This window comes from Dendrobates tinctorius, unplaced genomic scaffold (genome assembly GCF_039654945.1).
Source record: "Dendrobates tinctorius isolate UK_male_01 unplaced genomic scaffold, ASM3965494v1 ptg000099l, whole genome shotgun sequence".
In the NCBI taxonomy this organism is placed as follows: Eukaryota; Metazoa; Chordata; class Amphibia; order Anura; family Dendrobatidae; genus Dendrobates; species Dendrobates tinctorius.
The window spans coordinates 6,616,963-6,635,937 of NW_027361767.1; the positions used below are offsets into that span (position 1 = coordinate 6,616,963).

The 18,975-nt window shown below is 44.8% G+C and overlaps 1 protein-coding gene across 1 annotated transcript in view; it reads left to right on the forward strand.

Annotated features, from left to right (window-relative positions):
• The first annotated feature begins 781 nt into the window (after positions 1–781).
• KANK2 (KN motif and ankyrin repeat domains 2) overlaps positions 782–18,975 on the forward strand; it is a 62,114-nt gene continuing 43,920 nt past the window's right edge. The window contains exon 1 of the mRNA XM_073587522.1: positions 782–859. The gene's annotated coding sequence lies outside the window, so the exon portion shown is untranslated. The remainder of the gene's footprint in view (positions 860–18,975) is intronic.

Sequence of the window (18,975 nt, forward strand, 5' to 3'; positions counted from 1 at the left end):
CAAACATATGTGAAAGGAAAATTTTCATGCCTCTAAAAAATAAAAAACTAAACACCTCAATTGGGCAGTGTTCACATGATGCTTCCAGTTCCTTTTTTTTTTTAAGTGTATTTTTTTTTTTTTTTATAAGAAAATTGCTATAAAATTAACTCGTTTTTGCCGTGTATGAGGAATCAGATTTTTAAAAAATAAAATAAAGGTCAATAGAAATGAATGGCAGCTCTTTTTTGTTCTCCAGAAACGGCGGCGCTATTGATGTCCATTATGCGGAGTTGCAATACCTGACGTGGCCTGAGGACGCTAGAGGCGCTGTTCCAGGAAGAAAGGAGCCGTGTTATTCTAATCTGTCATGGTGATAGTAGAACAGGGCTCATTTTTCAATAAGTGTAATTAAAAACTAAGTAAATGAAAAAAAAAAAAATGCATAAAATTAATTTACTTTTGATTTTCCAGAGTGACGTGGATATATTATAACGGTATAAATGCAGCTTTTTTTTTTTGTTTTTTTTATGTCGGCTCTAGATGCTGCGGCCATCAATGCGCCCCATTCACACAGGGCAGGAAATCCAGATGTCCAGCATCGCACACGACTATGTGTCGTATCGCCGCCTGCATGTATGATGATCCGTAATAATCACACATGGCACCGCCACATTATAAAGGTCCGTGTCTTATTTTTGTTACTTTTGACCTGTTTTGGTGGTACTGTCTCTTTAAGAGCTGTACAGAGGAGGGGGGGTGAGGGGAGAGAGGAGGGGGTCTCACTCTGAGGGTTGGAGTTTGGCAGCTGAGAGGGGTTTACCAGTAGAGAGAGAAGTCACAGGGCGAGAGCGCTGGAACACAGGGCTGACAATTTGGGGTGAGTCCTAAGAAAAATGGGGTCACTTTTTGGAGGGTGAACTAAGTACGGGGGTCTATATAACTCCCAGCGGTGGGGGGTTAGATGCCAGCGTGGCTATTTCTGCAGACCCCACACCCCTAGGATGAGGATGGAGATTTTGGAGGATCGCTAACTAGGACCAGATGTGCTGGAGGATGCGCAATGCTCTGCAGAAGGGATCGGGGGCGACGCTGAGCGATGCTCTGCAGAGGGGTCCAGGGGCGACACTGAGTGATGCTCTGCAGAGGGCACCGGGGGCGACACTGAGCGATGCTCTGCAGAGGGGACCGGGGGCGACACTGAGCGATGCTCTGCAGAGGGGTCCAGGGGCGACACTGAGTGATGCTCTGCAGAGGGGACCGGGGGCGACACTGAGCGATGCTCTGCAGAGGGGACCGGGGGCGACACTGAGCGATGCTCTGCAGAGGGGACCGGGGGCGACACAGAGTGATGCTCTGCAGAGGGGTCCAGGGGCGACACTGAGTGATGCTCTGCAGAGGGGACCGGGGGCGACACTGAGCGATGCTCTGCAGAGGGGACTGGGGGCGACAATGAGCGATGCTCTGCAGAGGGGTCCAGGGGCGACACTGAGCGATGCTCTGCAGAGGGGACCAGGGGCGACACTGAGCGATGCTCTGCAGAGGGGGCCGGGGGCGACACTGAGCGATGCTCTGCAGAGGGGACCGGGGGCGACACTATTATTTATTATGCTCGAATTATATAGCGCCTTTGTACGCTGCAGCGCTTTACACAAATCATAATGGGGTGGGATTTTTTTTAGTGCAATGCTCTGCATAGGTGACGCTCTGCCATAGGGTGTACCAATGTGTTACCCTATATTGGGATGGGAATTATTTTAGTGCAATGCTCTGCAGAGAGGACCAGAGTGCGACACTATAATGGGGCGTGATTTCTTTTTAATTTTTTTTTTTTAGCGCAATGCTCTGCGCCAGGAGCCAGTGTGACATTATGTGCAATGCTCTGCATAGGAGGATCGGCGTGTATCCCTGTAATGGGGTGTGCAATGCTCTGGGGACCGGTGTCTGACGCAAGTTTTTAGTGCAGTGCTCTGCAGAGAACACTGTGTGACCATATAATGAAGTGTGATTTTATTTTTTTTCGTGCAGGGGGTCGGTGTATGTGAGATACTAAAATGGGGTGTGCAACGCTCTGCAGACACTATAAAGTGGGAATCCATAAACTTGCATGTTTTTTTTTCGTGTGCAATGTTCTGCAGAGGGGCGCCTAGACTTTGTGTTAAGATGACGCGTTTTGCCCCCAAATATAAGAAAAAAAAAAGTTTGCACAGATATTAGCGGGGTCCGATACTAATTGTTGACCTTGCGCAGACGCTCCGTTTTCCCGCTCTGGTATATGATGAGTGAGCCGCGGAGCTGACGATCGGTTCGCCCGCCGCCGATCGCAGCACCTCGGGGCGGGAGCAGGAATTTCTCACTTTACTCCTGGGACCAAAAAGAAAAAGAATTAAAGATTATGAATTCCAGATTTTCCTGAGTTTCTGACGTCCGACCCACCCGGGGCTGTGAAACAGCACTGCGCACGGATGTAGCAGAGTAGAGTCTGTCTTTTAGGAGACTAAATGGTAATGTTACTCGCAGTTCCATGTAAATACACAGATAAACACACAGTGATCTAATAGTCATGAGTTGTGCCAAGTGACCAGCCCAGCTCTGCTACATCTGCATTTCATTATGTGGCGTGCCAGCGCGTTTAAGGCGAAATCCACTCCTGCGGATAGGGGAGGCTGAAATAAGTGAGAGCAGCGGAGTTTTCTGGAGCGCAGAGACTTGGGTGTGTGCTCAGTGATGGAGGGCCAGAGAAAGGGTTGGGGTGAGGAGGGAAACTGTACAAAACTGCATCCAATGTAGCAGAGCTGAGCCGGTAACTCACTCATTCACTGCTACACACTCGGCTCTGCTACATCCCAGTAAAGTTTTAGAATTGATCTGGAACCAAGGAGTAAGGACATTTAAGGCCGGGGAGGTGGAACTTTCGCTCTTGGTCTTTTCCGCCACACGAAGCAGAAACCTGGAATCTTAGTATATTTTCCACAAGACTTGCAGAAGGCCTCGTCCCCACATTCTGACCAACTTCTGAATTTTTTCCTTTTCCGGTTCTAATGATCTACGGGTGCACATAAGAGCCAAAGAACCATTTATTTTTTGGGGAAAAGCATGTATGGCATTATAAGGATTCGAACCCAGGACCATAATCAGAAAGGAATGAAGGACCTGGCAGCAAACATCAATTCTCCCTATAGTGCCCCCGCAGGCAAAAGGAAGCATTACACAATTTTTATTGAACTCCATGCCCTGTCCATATAATTTACAGACATGCCAGGTCCTCCAGACACGCTTTCTATCAGCGCTCCACTCCACTAATATTTAAGGGTCCGTTCACCCCCGCCTAGAGAGAGAGGGGTCGGACAGGCTTCCACTAAGGGGGATAACGACTGATCTACTTCTTGCCAAGGGCACCACAAAAGCTGTGGTACAGTGGGTGCGGAAAGTATTCAGACCCCCTTAAGTTTTTCACTCTTTGTTTCATTGCAGCCATTTGACGGAAAAAAACATAAATGTAGAAATTTTTGCGAATTTATTAAAAAAAGAAAAACTGAAATATCCCATGGTCATAAGTAGAGTTGAGCGACTTTGGTCGGATTTGTTTTCGTGAAACCCGACTGAAACAAAATTTGAGTCAGATGAAATTGGTCCGACTAGGGCAAAAAAAGTCAGAGTTTCGTCCGAAACCCGACCCCAATGCAAGTCAATGGGGAATAAAAGTCGGCATTGAGTGGCTTTGGTCAGTATTGGGTAGAAACACCTTTTGAGCTAGTACAGCCATGAGTCTTCTTGGGAATGATGCAACAAGTTTTTCACACCTGGATTTGGGGATCCTTTGCCATTCTTCCTACAGATCCTCTCCAGTTCCGTCAGGTTGGATGTCAACGTTGGTCGACAGCCGCTTTCAGGTCTCTCCAGAGATGCTCAATGGGGTTTAGGTCAGGGCTCTGGCTTGGCCAGTCAAGAATGGTCACAGAGTTGTTCTGAAGCCACTCCTTTGTTATTTTAGCTGTGTGCTTAGCGTTATTGTCTTGTTGGAAGGTGACCCTTTGGCCAAGTCTGAAGTCCAGAGCACTCTGGAAGAGGTTTTCATCCAGGATATATCTGCACTTGGCTGCATTCATGCTTCCTTCAATTGTAACCAGTCGTCCTGTCCCTGCAGCCGAAAAATACCCCCATAGCATGATGCTGCCACCACCATGTTTCACTGTTGGGATTGTATTGGGCAGGTGATGAGCAGTGCCTGGTTTTCTCCACACATACCACTTAGAATTATCACCAAAAAGTTCGGTCTTCGTCTCACCAGACCAGAGAATCTTATTTCTCACAGTCTGGGAGTCCTTCATGTGTTTTTTTTTTTTTAGCAAACTCTATGTGGGCTTTCATATGTCTGGCACTGAGGAGAGGCTTCCGTCAGGCCACTCTGCCATGAAGGCCTGACTGGTGGAGGGCTGCAGTGGTAGTTGACTTTGTGGAACTTTCTCTTATCTTCCTACTTTATTTGTGGAGCTCAGCCACAGTGATCTTGGGGTTCTTCTTCACCTTTCTCACCAAGGCTCTTCTCCCACGATTGCTCAGTTTGGCTGGACGGCCAGGTCTAAGAAGACTCTGCTGGTCCCAAACTTCTTCCATTTAAGGATTATGGAGGCCACTGTGCTCTTAGGAACCTTGAGTACTGCAGAAATTCTGTTGGAACCTTAGCCAGATCTGTGCCTTGCCACAATTCTGTCTCTGAGCTCCTTGGCCAGTTCCTGTGACCTCATGATTCTCATTTGGTCTGACATGCGCTGTGAGCTGTGAGGTCTTCTATAGACAGGTGTGCGCCTTTACAAATCAAGTCCTATCAGTTTACTTAAAGTCAGCTGGACTCCAATGAAGGAGTAGAGTAGAACCATCTCAAGGAGGATCACAAGGAAATGCACAGCATGTGACTTAAATATGAGTGTCTGAGCAAAGGGTCTGAATACTTATGACCATGTGATATTTCAGTTTTTCTTTTTTATTAAATTTGCCAAAATTTCTACATTTCTGTTTTTTTTTAGTCAAGATGGGGTGCAGAGTGTACATTAATGAGAAAAAAATGAACTTTTTTGAATTTACCAAACGGCTGCAATTAAACAAAGAGTGAAAAATTTAAAGGGGTCTGAATACTTTCCGTACCCACTGAATGTACACTCTCTACAGGGTCTGAATAGGTCTTATGGAGCAAACATTTATGACAGGGTCCCTATAATACCGCTATATAATGCACATCATATTTCATAAAGTAGCTAGATAATAATGCACTACAGTACCCCAATATCGCCATATAATGCACATAATTTTCCATAAGGTGGCTAGATAATAATAATGCCATACAATCTCCAAAAAACACCGCTATACACTACTTCTATGATGGCTTCCCCATGTTTGCAACCAATGATTTGACAGCCTTTGAGATTTATTATCAACACTGGGTGTAATAATCTGGATATATAGGATCTGGAACATGTATAGGAGTAATGGATAAACCAATGGGTCTGGATAATGTAGGTGGGGAGAATCTTGGCTGCTGCACAAATAATATATTTGGATTATACCTGCAAGATGGCTGAGCTCTATATAAGGAATACGTGCTAAGGAGAAAAAGTAATGAAACACGAGTGCAAGACAGAAATCTGATGGTCAATCCTAGGAATAGAAAAAGCTGAGAAAAGGTAATAAGAGGATCAGGAGCCGGGTTACTGTAATAGGAGGTTACAGGGGTAATAAGAGGATCAGGAGCTGGGTTACTGTAATAAGAGGTTACAGGGGTAATAAGAGGATCAGGGGCCGGGTTACTGTAATAAGCGGTTACAGGGTAATAAGAGGATCAGGAGCCAGGTTACTGTAATAAGAGGTTACAGGGGTAATAAGAGGATCAGGAGCCAGGTTACTGTAATAAGAGGTTACAGGGTAATAAGAGGATCAGGAGCCGGGTTACTGTAATAAGAGGTTACAGGGGTAATAAGAGGATCAGGAGCCGGGTTACTGTAATAAGTGGTTACAGGGGTAATTAGAGGATCAGGAGCCGCGTTACTGTAATAAGAGGGTACAGGGGTAATAAGAGGATCAGGAGCCAGGTTACTGTAATAAGGGATTACAGGGGTAATAAGAAAATCAGGAGCCGGGTTACTGTAATAAGAGGTTACAGGGGTAATAAGAGGCTCAGGAGTCGGGTTACTGTAATAAGAGGTTACAGGGGTAATAAGAGGATCAGGAGCCGGGTTACTATAATAAGAGGTTACAGGGGTAATAAGTGGATCAGGAGCCGGGTTATTGTAATAAGAGGTTACAGGGGTAATAAGAGGATCAGGAGCCGGGTTACTGTAATAAGAGGTTACAGGGGTAATAAGGGCATCAGGAGTCGGGTTACTGTAATAAGAGGTTACGGGGTAATAAGAGGATCAGGAGCAGGGTTACTGTAATAAGAGGTTACAGGGGTAATAAGTGGATCAGGAGTCGGGTTACTGTAATAAGAGGTTACAGGGGTAATAAGAGGATCAGGAGCCGGGTTACTGTAATAAGAGGTTGCAGGGGTAATAAAAGGATCAGGAGCCGGGTTACTGTAATAAGATGTTGCAGGTGTAATAAGAGGATCAGAAGCCGGGTTACTGTAATAAGATGTTACAGGGTAATAAGAGGATCAGGAGCCGGGTTACTGTAATAAGAGGTTACAGGGGTAATAAGAGGATCAGGAGCCGGGTTACTGTAATAAGAGGTTACAGGGGTAATAAGAGGATCAGGAGCCGGGTTACTGTAATAAGAGGTTACAGGGGTAATAAGAGGCTCAGGAGCCGGGTTACTGTAATAAGAGGTTACAGGGGTAATAAGGGGATCAGGAGCCGGGTTACTGTAATAAGAGGTTGCAGGAGTAATAAAAGGATCAGGAGCCGGGTTACTGTAATAAGAGGTTACAGGGGTAATAAGAGGATCAGGAGCCGGGTTACTGTAATAAGAGGTTAAAGGGGTAATAAGAGGATCAGGAGCCTGGTTACTGTAATAGGAGGTTACAGGGGAAATAAGAGGATCAGGAGCCAGGTTACTGTAATAAGAGGTTACAGGGTAATAAGAGGATCAGGAGCCGGGTTACTGTAATAAGAGGTTACAGGGGTAATAAGAGGATCAGGAGCTGGGTTACTGTAATAAGAGGTTACAGGGGTAATAAGAGGATCAGGAGCCGGGTTACTGTAATAAGAGGTTAAAGGGTAATAAGAGGAACAGGAGCCGGGTTACTGTAATAAGAGGTTACAGGGGTAATAAGGGGATCAGGAGCTCAGGCGCATTTATCTGCCCTGTTGAGGGCAGAGTAAGGTACGGCAGTGTGCAGGAGCACGATGCTGGGGGGTGATGAAGCAAGCGGAGGGGCGGCATCCGAAGAAGATGGGAGGCGCCGGACCTGCGACACCCATCGGACCGGACCGCCCCCCCCCCCCCCCGTGGGACTATAATAAAACTTATTTTTCTTATCTTGCAGGTTAGATCAGGGGCTTATATACAGTATCATAGAATGCTGTAGATAAGCCCTGAAAGGCAGTGGTCGCAGCTTATATCTGCCAAAACTGCTGACGGGTTCCCTTTAATAACGATCCTTATATTTCAGGAGAATGATGGGGTGTAGTGAGCAGAGCTCCCTCCAGGATTCAGGTAGGAGGGCACATTTTGGGTGTGAGGACATCTGTTTTCCAGATGTTAAGCTCACTTGTGCAGTCTGCGCCCTCCGCCCTGTCCTGGGTGAAATGTGAAGCTGAGCAGAGAGGGGGATTTGGGATCAGTGCAGGGAAAGCGGGAGAATCTGGTTGGAATCAGTAAAGAAAACAGAATAAGGAAGAGGAAACAAGATAGGAAAAGCAAGAGACGCGTTCAATAGGAAAGTGAGAAAATTAAGGAGAAAGAAACATGGATTTAAAAACAAGACGCAAATAGGAACTGAAGGGGTTTTCCAGGATTAGAAAAATATGGCTACTTTCTGTCTGAAACAGCGCCACACGTGTCTGTGGGTTGTGAGCAGTACTGCAGTTTGGCTTTATTGAAGTGCATGGGGCTCAGCTGCAGTACCAGACACGACCTCTATACAGCTGTGGTGCTATTTCTGAAAAACAGCAGCCATGTTTTTCCTATTGAAAGTGGATATAACACGATGGACAGGGGGCAGACTTTGTCATAAATGCTCAGGTCTTTATCTTTTTGGTGGTGGCCATGAACTTAGAAGTTTGATGGATTCTCGCTGTAGATGTCTATGCTTAGAGCTGGGTAATAAAAGGATATAAGTGGTGATTGTCCTGTGACTCCGCACCACCCGACTCAGGAGTTGTCTCTGCTTGGAAATTCGGCACATGAGCACTGTTTTCCCTCTGGAAATTGTATAAGCAGTATATGGCTCTATTATTGGATTTTGTGCACTGTATGGCGGCATTATTTGTACACCGTAGAGAACTGTGCAATAGTTCATACCAAAAGGAACACCATGTGGCTATTAAGGGGTCTTCGGAGAAAGGGACCAAACTCTCGACAGTTTCATTCTTTTTGCTATTAGGTGAGAAGAATGTATGCGGTAATCCTTTCTCCAGAGGAACCGTAAGGTAGTTAGACTCTTAAGACCCCACATTTAGCAGAAAGAAGGGGCGACTGTGTTCTAGACACATCGGTGTATCTGTATACCTGGTCCTCAGGTCTGTACATGTGCCTGGATTTGCATGTTTGTACATGTGCCCATGTCTGGTCCCTCAGATATGTGCCTGGTCCTACGCATCTGTACCCATGCCTGATCCTGCAGGTCGGTTCTTGTGCCTGGTCCTGCAGGTCGGTTCTTGTGCCTGTGCCTGGTCCTTCAGGTCGGTTCTTGTGCCTGTGCCTGGTCCTGCAGGTCTTGTGCCTGGTCATGCAGGTCTGTGCCAGTTTCTGGTCCTGCAGCTCTGTACATGTGCCTGGATTTGCATATTTTTACATGTGCCCGTGTCTGGTCCTGCAGGTCTATACATGTGCCCATGAATGGTCCTGCAAATGTTTACATGTGCCCGTACATGGTCCTTCAGATCTGTGCATGTGTCTGTGCCTGGTCCTGCAGGTCTGTACATGTCCTCGTGCATGGTCCTTCACATCTGTGCCTGGTCCTGCAGGTCTGTACATGTGCTTGAGCCTGGCCATGCAGGTCTGTGCCCGTTCCTGGTCCTGCAGCTCTGTACATGTGCCTGGATTTGCATGTTTTTACATGTGTCCATGTTTCTGGCCCTGCAGGTCTATACATGTGCTCATGAATGGTCCTGCAATTGTGTACATGTGCCTGTGCATGGTCCTTCAGATCTGAGCATGTGTCTGTGCCTGGTCCTGCACGTCTGTACATGTGCGTGGTCTTTTAGGTCTGTACACATACAGATCTGCAAGACAAGTGAAGGGCACATGTACAAACCTGCAGGTCTGTACACTTGCCCCCGCCATGTCCTGCAGGTCTGGACATGTGCCTGGCCCTATAGATCTGTACATATGCCAATGCCCGGTCCTGCATGTTTGAATATGTGCCTGTGCCTGGTCCTGCAAGTCTTTATACAGGTACAGTGATATGTAAAAGTTTGGGCACCTCTGGTCAAATTACTGTTATTGTGAATAGTTAAGCAATAGTTGAAGATGAAATGATCTCTAAAAGTGCTAAAGTTAAAGATGACACATTTCCTTTGTATTTTTAGGCAAATATATATATATGGTATATAGTCATTTTTTTCCATTTTTAAATTCTAAAAAAAACTAAATGGGCCGATGGAAAGATTTTGGACTTCCTTGGAGATTTGTGTGCTCAGATAACTTTGACAAAGTTTCAGACCTTAATTAGCCTGTTAGGGTTATGGCTTGTTCACTATCTTCGTTAGGAAAGGCTAGGTGATGCAGATTTCACAGTTTTATAAAAACCCAGCCTCCTCTAACCTTGTTCCAGAAAAAACAGCAGCGATGGGTTCTTTTAAGCAGCTCCCTAGCAAAGAAAATGTTGGAGGCCCACAAAGCAGGAGAAGGCTACAAGAAGATGGCAAAGTGTTTTCAAGTTGCTCTTTCTTCACTTCAAAATGTAATTAAGAAATGGCAGCTAACAGGATCAGTGGAGGTCAAGATACGGTCTGGAAGACCAAGCAAAATTTCAATGAGAGCTGCTCGTAGGATTGCTAGAGAGGCAAATCAGACTGCAAAAGACCTTCAGAAAGATTTAGCAGACTCTGGTACATTGTTCTACTGTTCAGAGACACCGGCACAAATATGGTCTTCTTGGAAGAGTCATCAGAAGAAAACCACTCCCGCATCCTCAACAGGGTTGGTGTCACCACCTGGCACACCTGGACAAGTACCGTGGCCCTGGACGAATAGGGGGGCCCACTCGCTGTCGGGGACTTTGGCACTCTATGGGGCCCAGGAGTTGGAGGAACCCGATGGCCCGCAAATACTCACCTCTTTCCATTCCCCATTCCCTGTTGCTCCAGTCTCCTCATTGTCTTCTGCCTCTCTGTGACATCTCAGGGTAAAGGGAATGATGGCATCACTACAGTGCACCCTCTGTGCTGAGCAGTGCAGAGAGTAAGAAGATGCAGAGGAGACCGTAGCTGTGGGCAACTGGGAGAACTGAGCATTTAATATATTTGGATCTATTATACTGTATGGCGCATTATATAGGACCCATTATACTGTACATAGCAATATATGGGGCCTTTTATACTGTGTGGAGCAATATATGGAGCCATTATACTGTACTTTATGAAGCATTATATAGGACCCAATATACTGTATATAGCAATATATGTGGCCTATTATACTGTAGGGTGCAATATATGGTGCCCATAATACTGTATGGAGCAATATATGGTGCCAATAATACTTTCTGAAGCAATATATGAGGCTGATAATACTGTATGGAGCATTATATGGGGCCCATTATACTGTATGAAGCAGTATGTGGTGCCCATTATAGTGTATAGAGTAATATACAGTATGTGGCCCATTATACTGTATGGTACCTATAATAATGTATAGCGCAATATATGGGGCCCATAATTCTGTATGGAGCAATATATGGCGCCCATAATACTGTATGAAGCAATATATGGTGCCCATAATACTTTATGAAGCAATATATGAGGCTAATAGTGTATGGAGCATTATATGGGGCCCATTATACTGTATGAAGCACTATGTGGTGCCCATTATAGTGTATAGAGCAATATATTTGGCCCATTATACTGTATGGAGCAATATATGGTACCTATAATAATGTATAGAGCAATATATGGGCCCATAATTCTTTATGGAGCACTATATGGGGCTCATTTTTCTGTATAGAGCACTATGTGGTGCCTATAATACTGTATGAAGGACTATGTGGTGCCCATAATACTGTATGAAGGACTATGTGGTGCCCATAATACTGTATGGAGGACTATGTGGTGCCTATAATACTGTTGGAGCATTATTATAATAATAATCTTTATTTTTATATAGCGCTAACATATTCTGCAGCACTTTACAGTTTGCACACATTATCATCGCTGTCCCCATGGGGGCTCACAATCTAAATTCCCTATCAGAATGTCTTTGGAATGTGGGAGGAAACCCACGCAAACACGGGGAGAACATACAAACTCCTTGCCGATGTTGTCCTTGGTTGGATTCGAACCCAGGACTCCAGCGCTGCAAGGTGTCCATCATACTATATATATGGAGGACTATACTGTCTGGTTTCTGAGCTATTGTAGAATTTAAAATATCACTTGTGTAATGTAAGAAGTAAGTGAAATCTTTGGCATTGTATTATCTATATTTCTCTGCCGTATCTGTGCATTATGAATCATGGTTTGTGTTAAAGGGGTCCACTGAGACGCTTTCACCCGGGGTCCACGAAACCTGGAGCCGGCCCTGATCCTCACCATAAAATTCAGCATCAGTAGTATGCAAAAGAACATTTCAGCAAGCCTGATGCATTTTGGAAACAAGTCCTTTGGACGGATGAGGTTAAAATAGATGTCTTGGACCACAATGATCAAAGCTACGTTGGTGGAGAAAAAGGGTGCAGAATTTCAGGAAAACAATATCTAAAAGATGAAAGGTTTTCTTTCTTACTAAAATACAAAGGAAATGTGTCATCTGTAACTTTAGGCCTTTTCGAGATTCTCATCTCCAACTCGCCTAACTGTTCACAATACCAGTAATTTTGACCGGGGGGTGCCCAAACTTTTATGTGCCACTGTATGTGCCAGTGCCTGGTCCTGCAGGTCAGTGTATGGGAGATCATTTACAGCAGCTGTAGGTGACAGTATATAGTAGGGATGATAAGATATTGCCAATGGCATACAAATGGCAGAGACAGGGGGTGGTGACAGGTGTTACTTTTATCACACTCCGAAACTCAATTAGTAGGAAGAAGAAATTGTCACTTCTTTTTAACATCCTGATGTGTGGAAATCTTTCCTGTCAGATGTTTCCTCATTCGAGTATAGGTTGAAGTGTAAGATGAACTATAAGTCCCAGCACAGTCTTCACTAGAAGCAGCTATTACGTAGTACATGAGGAGGACAAGCGACCATTTTCTGCCAACATTCTTGAAGAACATCTTAACATCTTGGCACCTTAAACCATGGCTGGCTATACAGGTCTCCACTCCTTTAATTTTTCACTATGATCCTTTGTCCTAGGAATATTGGATTTTTTTTCCTCCGATTACAAGATTAGTAGATTTTTTTTATCGTCTCTATTATGGAAAGGGGTTACTAAGACAAGATCACATGTTCCAGGAGAGAAGCGAAGCCTCCATAGATTGTCATGAGGCTGAGTTTTTTATCTGGATTTCTCATGAGAGGGATTGTTATGGGGGGAAAATATGAGTCATACGAGAAATGAGTCGTTGGTGGGAAAAAGTGTCTGATACAAAAGAAACATGCCTAAGAAGGAGGGAATAGATGAGAAGGAATGGAAAAGCTAAAGATGGGAGTGATGGAGTCATGTCAAAGGCACGGTGAGGAGGAAATGGTGGAGTGATGAAACTGTTGTAAACAAAGCAGGAGATGTGTGGGAATTGGAGGGAAGTGATGGCGCGGGATTCCTAGAGGTATACATCTGAGAATGAAGTGATGGAGTGGGGTAGTGTATATCTGAGGAGGAGAGATGGAACGGAGTAGAGAGAGGTATACATCTGAGAAAGAAGAGACAGAGCAGTGTAGAGAGGTATATGTCTGAGAAAGGAGAGATGGAGAAGTGTGGGGAGATATATGTCTGAGAAAGGAGAGATGGAGCGGTGTAGAGAGGTAAATGACTGAGAAAGAAAAGACGGAAGGGGGTAGAGAGGTATGGCATATGTCTGAGAAAGAAGTGACAGCTGGGTAGAGAGGTATATGTCTGAGAAAGGAGAGATGGAGAGGTGTAGAGAGGTATATGTCTGAGAAAGAAGAGATGGAGCGGTGTAGAGAGGTAAATGACTGAGAAAGAAGAGACAGAAGGGGGGTAGAGAGGTATGGTATATGTCTGAGAAAGAAGTGACAGCTGGGTAGAGAGGTATATGTCTGAGAAAGAAGAGATGGAGTGGGGTAGAGAGGTATATGTCTGAGAAAGAGATGGAGCGGTGTAGAGAGGTAAGTGACTGAGAAAGGAGGGATGGAGCGTTGTAGAGAGGTAAGTGACTGAGAAAGGAGAGATGGAGCGTTGTAGAGAGGTAAATGACTGAGAAAGAAGAGACGGAAGGGGGTAGAGAGGTATGGCATATGTCTGAGAAAGAAGTGACAGCTGGGTAGAGAGGTATATGTCTGAGAAAGAGATGGAGTGGGGTAGAGAGGTATGTCTGAGAAGTAAGTGATGGAGCAAGGTAGAGAGAGGTATATGTCTGAGAAAGAAGTGAAGGAGCTGTGTAGAGAGGTAAGTGACTGAGAAAGAAGTGGCGGAGTGGTGTAGAGAGGTACATGTTGAGAAAGAAGTGACGGAGTGGTGTAGAGAGGTATATGTCTGAGAAGTTTATTATGGAGAAATGTAGAGAAGTATACATTTGAGTAGGGAGTGATGAAGCAGCATAGAACATGAGTGGATATAGGAAGAAAGTTTTGGAGACATGTATAAGGTGGTATATATGAATGGGAAGCCAGTGATGTATAAGGCAGTATGTATGTCTGAGAAGGAAGTAATAGAATAGTATATGAGGAACGCGGAAAACAGACGGAAATGATGGAGCGATATAGAGAGCGGAATGGGAAGGAAGTGATGGAGCAATATAGAGAGCGGAAAACAGGGAAGTGATGGAGCGATGTAGAGAGCGGAATGGGAAGGAAGTGATGAACTAATATAGAGAGCGGAATAGGGAGAAAAGATGGAGCGGTGTAGAGAGGTATATGTCTGAGAAAGAAGAGATGGAGCTGTGTAGATGGACCAATATAAAACGCTGAATGGGGAAGAAGTGATGGAGAAATGTAGAAAGCGTAATGGGGAGGAAGTGATGGAGCGATATAGAGAGCGGAAAACAGGAAAGTGATGAATCGATATAGAGAGCGGAATGGGGGAGGAAGTGATGGAACAATATAGAGAGCATAATGGAGAGGAAGTGAAGGAGTGATATAGAGAGCAGAATGGGGAGGAAGTGATGGAACTATATAGAGCAGAATGGGGAGGAACTGATGGAGCGATGTAGAGAGTGGAATTGGAGGAAGTGATGCAATGATGGAATAGTAGTATAGTAGGGATTGGGAAGGAAGTTGTGGAGCGTTGTACAGGGCAGTATGTGGGGATGTTAAGGAAGTTGTAGATTGTTATAAGGGTGAGTATGAAAGAATGGAAAAGATGTTGGGTAGAGTTGTATAGGGAGGTATTTGGGAATGGAAAGGAAGTTGTGAAGCATTGTAATGCACGAAATGTAGGAATGATGAGGATGTAATAGAATACTATAAAAGGTATGTAGAAATGGGAAGAAACTGCTATACAAATGTAGACAGATGAGTAAGAATGTGGGGAAGCTGAAGCAGTACAGGGCACGAGTGGGTAGAAGGTAACTGAGGGATTGGGTGCGAGGTCATGAGTAATAAGTGATGGAGTAGTAAAGGAGATGTGGGAATGAGAGGGAAGTGATGGAGGGATGTGGTAGGATGGGAATGAGACAGCAGTGCGAAGATGTGATCGAGTAACATAGACATTGAGATGGGAATGGGAAACAAGTGAGGAAACTGCTTTATACAGGATACAATGGGAAGAGATAGAGACGGTGGAGCCGTACAGAAGTTGGTATGTAGGAATGAATATCACACGATGGAAGAATGTAGAGGGTGATGTGTGGAAATCAGAAGTGCATGGGGCTGAAAAGTAAATGGCAATGGCCACATGTAAGAAGTAGGTGGCCACATGTGATCTGCAATATTAGAGTCATGCAGAAGGTCACGTGTGGCCATGAGGTGGTAAAAAGTAATGGAGTAGAAAATAGGAGGTATAATGGGAGAGATGAATAGTGATGAGGACGTAATGCCGAGAAGTAGACCACGTGTAGATGGAGTAATATAAATGAGAGGTCTGACAAGGAAGTGATGAAGTTGTGTAATTGGTAAAGCTATGAAGTGGTGGAGAAGACCTGCAGAGATTTTCAGAAAGTTGTGCTCAGCATGGACTATCTTTATTCATTCATGTCAGTCAGGAACCAGCTGAAGTCGTCCATCCATAGCGGCTCTACCACGGTTCTGTGCCCTGTGGATGCACGTGTCGGGGTGGTCAGTGATGAGTCGTACACAGTTGGTGGGGTCAATGCTGTTTACCCATAAGAAAACAAGACTTGTCATAAGTTCCATGGGCCGCACCGCACATTTTCGGCCAAACTATGGTGACATCAGTTGTTTTTGTGCGGAGTGACACAGCAGGGATGGACAGAGTAGTGACGCTGACTCGGCAGGGTATTTCCCCTTGTTTATACACTGCTCAGGAACAACACAGAGGGCGGCACAACACATCGACTTCTGGATATGGTCTATGTGGAGAACATGACGTGTGTATTGTATCTGTTGTAGGGGTTGTAGACTGAAATTCCACCAGAGTAGGGACCATGTATGATGGTTCATCCTAGGGTGCCACCATGGTTGTTGCTGTATGGCTATTTTGCTTCATTTTTGGCAACTTGGACTATGTGTCATAATTTGGGCCGGTAGTCTACGGAGCCTTAGATAGACTTTTCTTACGATAAGGACTAAGGTTTAGTTTGTTGTCGAAGATTGGCCAGGGCACCCAACACCCAGCTCTGGGTGGAAACGTTCAGCTGGTTCTGACACCCAACATCAACACCGTGGGTACAGATTCTACCCGGCTAATAGTCTAAAATTTGTAATGGGCCCCTTCTACTAACCTTGTTGTACCATTTCGTTGCCTCTCCTATTGTTACAGTTTTGATTTGGGTAGGTTTCCTTTAACACAACAGATCCAAAGGCTTCCTTATATGCCTTGGGGAATTAATCAACCCCATTTCATTAGGCATGCCCCCACATGTGATTGACAGGAGACTCGTTCCTGGGACCAAAGAGAAAAAGGTTTATATGATGCCAATTGAAATCTATGGTGGCCCTAATATTTTTGTAATAGACTACATGTAAAGTCGATTGTCTAAGTTGACAACCAGTAGATTGTAGGCCGATATATAGGTTGATACTTGCTCAATCTTTACACTATTTGTTATACCTCCCTCCTCTATGAATTTTTTCTTCCCGAAAGTTCTGACTGTACCTCGCAGCCCCCACAATACTGTTTTTTTTCTGTTGCTTCCTGTCTGCCATGAGAAGACCCCCATCCCCCTCTATGGGTACCAGACTGCTTCCAGCTGTTTGTCTATAGGTCTCAGGTTACTGGGGTCTCTGCTTCATCCAGAGCCTGCCCCGGAGTTATAAACATATCCTAGAAATTCCCATTAGGATGTTCAATCCCTGCTGTAAATTATAAGGAAACTGTCGGAGATAAGGGACTAATTATAAAAGACTGATCTTCTGCTGATGGGTAAAGAAGCCCAAATAGGTATGGTGAAGTTTAGAAAGTTTCATCAAATTTTAGCAAATGGAAGTTTCTGCATTTGCTGTAGTTTTTGGTGTTCGTATATTAATAGATATGCGCCCCTCGTGAGTATTCTGTGGGCTGCACCTCATGTGGTTTTGATAAAAGTTGATTGAAGGACCTTTTCTGCAGCTGTTTTATTAAAAAGAAAAAAAATCCTCTTGCGGTTTGTTGAGATGAGTTATGGCACAAAACTAAATGCAGCTATGGACCTTGACACTGTAGATTTAAATATAATGTATCTTGTACAACTTTAATATCGTTGCTATATTTCTTGATCAGCGGATTGAAAAGCACCAGTAGTTGGCCTTAAATTGTGAGGGTTTAGGGCCTTTCTTCTCTAAGAATAGTTCTCAATAGTGAACGTGACCTTGAGCCAGATTATGACCTTTCAGTTTTGGGTTATTGTGATCCGGGTATACACTTTGGTTAATGAGGTCAAACCCTTACTTTGTCCTAAACTTCACAAGAATGGATGGTCCATCATCAAACCCCCCAAGCCACCACCATCCGGGCCCTCAAAAGCCTTGATTGACTTCTCTACCATACCTTCAACCATACCCCCTCCTAAATTCAACTATTCCACACCCTGGTAGGCCTCTATGGAGACCACAACCAACCACTTAAACCTGATGTTCTCCTAGTCTGGATTTGTTACCTGGTAGGCCCAAATGGTCTGGCAATGTCTCAAAAGTCTTAGCCGTGATCTGCAAAGGCCTGAAAAAGACACCATAAATGATGCTTGAGGTTGGGCCAACCAATGGTGTACCCTGCCTGCGTTTAGGCACAATTTTACCATTTATCTCAGCATTTCTTCTATGATTTTGGATGTTGAACTGTAGAGAAAAAGCCACTAGTTATGGGCTAAAAGGGGCAATGTGGTCTCACATGGTAATAAAAATGTCATCTATGAGGAGCGCTTTGTCCGTGTTCACATTGTCCTGGTATATAGGATATTAGGCACGGGTAATATAATTAGTGTGGGTCACTGTGTATTAGCGCTCCGTGACAACAGGGTGTTTGTGTTACATGGTCGGTTGTGATGCTCTGAATTCCAGGCTCTTGTAGATACCAGCAGATCGGCCCTAATAAGGAGAGTCGGCCCCTGACATTCTTCCACTGAGACCCTGCTGCTTCTTATCTCCTCAAGTCAATGGATTAACTCCCTGTGCGCCCAGGACCCTACTGTAATGTGACTCTAATAATGTGTATGTCTCCCACAGTGGGGTGACGGGGGCCCTATGGATCTCTGCGGGGCGTCACATTTACACAAGTGGAGTGTATTGATTCAGGAGTGGGCCCCCAGTGAAAGCAAACAGATCCCACCCGTCCAAAATGTGCCCATCACACGGAGGGAAAGGTAGGCCGACAGTCCGATCGTGTCAGTAGTGACGGGACATGTCGTCACTTGGAGAAAGCTCGGGAATCCGTAAAGTCACCAGGAAGGCGCCCGATATTACAATATATTGTTGTGTGGAGGGAGGCCATGCTGGTGGATGACTTAGACATGATGGCTGCTGAGGGCGCCACCATGACGGCGAGGTCATGTGGGAAAGATGAAATGATAGAAAGATTGACACGGGCGCAGCACACACAGATACAGAACATGTCCACCATCTCTCCTGACTCTCTCTTCTTTATCTATTCTCCCATCTTTCTATTCTCTGTCTCTTTCTCTCCTATTTTGTCTCTTTTCTCTTTTTCTTCTCTTCTGTCTCTCAGCTCTGTTTTTTTCTCTTTCTATCCTTTTCTCACGTAATTCTTCTCTCCTACTCTCCCTACTTCTCTTTTTTATGCCTCTCATCTTCTGTCTCTTTCCTCTTTCTTTCCTCTTCTGTCAGATTTCTTTTTTCTCCTGTTCTGTCTCTTCCTTATCTTTTCTTTCTATCCTTTTCTATCCTTTTCTCCCATCTTTCTTTTCTCTCTTTCTCTGCTCTTCTGTCTCTCTTCTTCACTCTCTCTTCTCTA